The sequence below is a fragment of the Dioscorea cayenensis genome, chromosome 17, assembly GCF_009730915.1.
Source record: "Dioscorea cayenensis subsp. rotundata cultivar TDr96_F1 chromosome 17, TDr96_F1_v2_PseudoChromosome.rev07_lg8_w22 25.fasta, whole genome shotgun sequence".
NCBI classification, from domain to species: Eukaryota; Viridiplantae; Streptophyta; class Magnoliopsida; order Dioscoreales; family Dioscoreaceae; genus Dioscorea; species Dioscorea cayenensis.
The window spans coordinates 1,918,019-1,922,807 of record NC_052487.1 but is presented as its reverse complement, the minus strand read 5'-3'; the positions used below and the strand labels follow the sequence as shown (position 1 = coordinate 1,922,807).

At 34.3% G+C, this 4,789-nt stretch overlaps 1 long non-coding RNA gene across 1 annotated transcript; it reads right to left on the bottom strand.

Annotated features, from left to right (window-relative positions):
• Positions 1-1,845: 1,845 nt before the first annotated feature.
• Positions 1,846-4,313, bottom strand: LOC120281355. Its single transcript, XR_005542547.1, has 2 exons — positions 4,282-4,313; positions 1,846-2,033 (listed from the first exon to the last, which is right to left on the bottom strand). It is a non-coding gene; the product is annotated as an uncharacterized LOC120281355 (long non-coding RNA).
• Between the last annotated feature and the right edge of the window lie 476 nt (positions 4,314-4,789).

The following is a 4,789-nucleotide window of genomic DNA, read 5'->3' as shown; positions in this document are numbered from 1 at the left end:
GAATGAGCTAACTAACATATTAAATCAAATACCAACAAATCGATAACTTCATAGTTGTGAGTTAAGCTCAAACCTTTGTGCCCACCACAGTGAGGTGTTGTATCCCAGAATTCATCATGCATTCTCATGAGTTATGTTCTGGTTATTGGTTTTGTGTATGTCCATGGCTTTGGTTTGCTAACTTTTGTATAGTGCCATGTACACACTAAAACTTATGTTATACCAAAGAATCCAAAAGAGTGAAAGATACAATCAGATTAGGTGAGCCATGATTATATTAAAATACACATGAAAATAAAAAATAACTAAAATGAGAACTTCAGAGAACACATATTCCAATCACCTCAGCCAACTCTAATCCATCTTGCAGACTTCATAAAATAATTGAAACACATACAACCAAAGCTCCAATTTCAATATCAATTGTTATATGACACAGGATACAACAAAAATTTCCCACCAAGTTTAGTTATAACTTATAAGTATAACATCAATATGTATAAAATCTTTCCACAACACTTGATAGCAAAAAATTCTATCAAATACACTGTTTACCATGTTCCTATTTTGAAGGATTTTCCGGAGCATGCCAAGACCTTTGTCAGGTGATGGTCTGGCGACCACGTCGTCCCAGAGCCTACCAAGAAGAACCATTATTCAAAACCTCTCAAGCTCACTCAGTGTAGGACTACTTTTGCTGAGGAGATTAAGTTGTTATTTATACAATGGAAAGTTGGATCTAGTAACCTCCCGTGTCTTTTAAAATAGCATGGTATGAACCAACTTGGGCATTGGATAAATTGGATTTCTATGGGTGACTGGGTGGGAAGTGATTTTGGAAGGTATATAATGACTGGAGATGATCAGTGCGCTGTTGGGATTTATTACTGAGAAAATTGCTTACATGCCTCATTGTGGAAATGGAGCATAATTACTGATATATCCTTTGGAAAAGTATTGGTTACTAGTATATTTTTATTGTTAAAAATGTCTTTATCATTGAAGATATTTGAAGATATTTTGATATTTTATAAGATTTTTTAATTGTCTTCTAGTCACATAAATGTGTAAGCAAATAGTAGCAAATAATTTTTAAATATTTATAAATAAATTACTTAAAAAGGGTTGATGTAAACAAAGAAAAAAAAAAAAAAGTTTGTTTAGGAAACTATTAATGCAATATCTCTTTCCAATTTCCGTGATTTTCATGTTCATTTGATGTTTTTATAGCAAAAATTATATTACTTTTCAAATATTTTATTCTAGAACATTACATCAACATCTATTTTCGAAGATGGGGACGTCTATTCAAATGTCCATAGCCTATCATCCTCAATCGGATGGCCAGACCGAGGCTTTGAACAAATGTTTGGAGATGTATTTGAGATGTTTTACGTCTACACATCCTGGTAAGTGGGCGGATCTCTTGCCATGGGCGGAGTATTGGTACAACACTTCGTATCAAACAAGCGCAGCCATGACTCCATTTCGCATTGTTTATGGACGAGAACCTCCAGGGTTGGTGCCATATACGGAGACAATGGAAGATCATTCCTTGGCTTCTCAATGGTTGACTAACAGGGATAAGATCATGCCTCAATTAAAGAGTAATCTGCTGCGCGCTCAAGAGATCAGAAATCCAATTCCAAGAGGGGGACTGGGTTTTTGTCAAGCTCCAACCCTATCGTCAGCATTCGGTGTTGTTGCGCAGGAACCAGAAACTCGGGATGAAATACTGTCACGCCCCGAACCCGGCTCACCAGACCCGGTGGGCAGACAAACGGCCGCAGACCCACAAGGCGTGAGCCCCATAGGCCTGCAAGGCCTCAAAATCTGATCCAGGACTGGCAAAACTATAATAACCCAACTGAGTTACAAGATTACAAACTCTACAAAGTACACAATACTTGGATATAGAAGTCCAAAATACAAAATACAGGGATACACAATAACAAGAACTTAAAATTTACAATAGGATAAGACAACAACTACAGACAATCTCTCAAGATCCACGCCGATCTATCACTTTTGATCTGAAAAGGATTTAAAGAAAATCCATGAGCTCACTAGCCCAGTAAGTAATCCAGAAATTGTTTTAAAATAACAGACTTTACGAATCTCGATTTCAGATATTAAGAATAATTCAAAGTTTAAACATAGTTTAAACAAATACAAAATAAATGGTTCAACAGAGGTATAGTTCTCAAGTAGTAACGCTATTCAAGATAACTAAAAATCAAAAACAATACTGGAGTTTTCGAATCGCGAATAATTATTCGCCAGAAATGAGCATAGGTCTTCAAAACATAATTTAAACAAAACAAAATACAAAGTGAAATATTCTAATAAAGAATATTTACAAATATGATTTATCGAAATTCAAAACCCAGAAATACGATATCAAAAATACAGAAAATTTCAAGGCAGGACAAATATTTGTGTTTTTGCAGAAATTCAAAATCAAAAGGGCAAACCTAAAAAAAATAACAAATTCAAGAGTATGTCTCCAAATTCACTGTAAGTGCCAAAGGTCATTTGTTTATCCTCGGTGACAGATCCGAGCCAAAATAACATATATCATTTATTTACCCTCGGTGACCCGAGATTGAATACCAGGTGGTCGTTGATTATTTCACCGAACGGACACGGTGCGAAACTGCAGATATCACTTTCCCAAAAATTACTTGTCGACAAGGTCGGGGTTTAACCCCCATCGACGTGGTTGCATATCGCTCATTTGGAGACCAAAGCATTCAAACAAAAAAACTCAAGGTTGAAATGCGTAATATTCATGAATTTTCCAAATATTCAAACAAACAGAAATATACAATTTCATAATCCCAATTTAGGAAAAATAACTGAAAATACAGAAATTACTTACAAAAATTAAATAAATAATTTCCCAAATCATTACTAAAAAAACTAATCACTATGCACATTTATATCTCACAAGCTCTGCATAACAATACTTCTAATATGTCTCATTTCAAAAATGCATAACTCCCAGAATTTAACATCAGATGCAAAGATATTTTGTAGTAAGTAACTTAGGAAAATTCTGAACCTTTTCCTTGTTTAATACTTGACCCAATTTTAGTCTCCAAGAATGAGAAAAGATCATGTTAAGTCTGAAGATTCTGCATATAGATGTCATCATGTGCAAGTCTTTTTAATGGGTCATAACTCATAATCTATAAATCCAATAAACATGAAATTTTGCAAATTGAAGGTCATGGTAATAAGGAATATTTTCTATACTGAACACTTTTGCCTAATTTTACATATTAAATCCGGAAATTGGCCTCTAAATCTGCATGTCTACACAATAATACCTCCAAGACATGTCAACTATAATTGATCATATCTTATAGAATATATATCCAATAAATATGAAATTTGTCGGTAGATAGATCAAAGAAATCATTACAACTTTTTCAATTTTTAATCATTTTGGAAATTGTGCTTCTATGATCTCCGAATTTAGGCCCCAATTCCCATTCAACTCATTATCATAACTTAAAAAAATTCATTCTAGCAATTTCATGCATGAACATAGAATGTCGAAGTCTCAAATCTGTAATAATCCAGTCCCAATAAACCTTGAAATATTGACTCTAAACCACCAAATCATTTAATTTATTTCCCAAGTGCTAACCTCACAATTTTTAGTAAGGATACCATCAAGGAAAAAGCTATGATCTCCAAACTAGATAGTAAGTTAAAACCCCGACATTCAAGACTCAACCTTGCCTCGGAGTTATAGTACAACATTTCTCTTGATGTATTCACATCTAACATTCACCCCCATTAACATTTTCTCTAAACACATATATGCCCAATGAGACATGTACATCGTCTCAATATTATCAATAATTAGCATACACTCTTTAAAAACATAAAAAGCATCGACTATATATTAACTCAAGAGCTTTGATCTTATCCTCATACCATAATATGATCATAACCCCATCGTATCACGAACAAATAGATAAATAAGGGAACTGGTTACAACCAAATATTCTAATATATATGATGCGTTAACATTTCAAGATAAGTAGTGGTCATTCTAAAAATAACATACCAAAACATAAATACTAAGCCTATAGCTAATTAAGGCCACAAATCAGAAATACATGAAAAATACCTATTCGACAATAAATAATTTTTATGATTAATAACAATAAGCGGGAATATCATAATAAAAATAATAGATAATAATTTTTGGCAAGAAAAAGAAATTCTTCCAATAATGAAAAACATGAGTTCTCGGGGATTACTTACCTAAAAGAGAATCCTTCAACTTCTAAGACTCCGATCGACACTAAAAGCAACTTCTTGGGGGTCCGTGAGAATGGCTTTGACATGCTATATGTTGGGGTATTAGAAGTTATCCAACAAGAGAGTGGTGTTAGCAAGAGGAACAGAGACAAACATAACACCACCAACATACTCAACAAGACTAATGGCTTCCTTCACAGTATTAATCTCATGAGGCGGATCAAGAATAGTGTACTTAAATCACAAGGAAAAACATGAGCTATAGCTCTTGCCATAGTTCCAGTCCCTCCACCAACTTTAACGAATGACTTCAACCCATAAAAACACGTCCCCCGAAAGTCACAATGACAACATCATCAACAAGCACCAAATCACTAGTCATACCATCATTGAACATCTTGTTAAACTCCAACTTCTTATCAGCCACATCCCCCAACCGATTGCCAAAAATAAAACACAAAAGGAGTCTCCTTTGAGCTCCCTGAACCATGGACTCGAGGACATGTGAAGA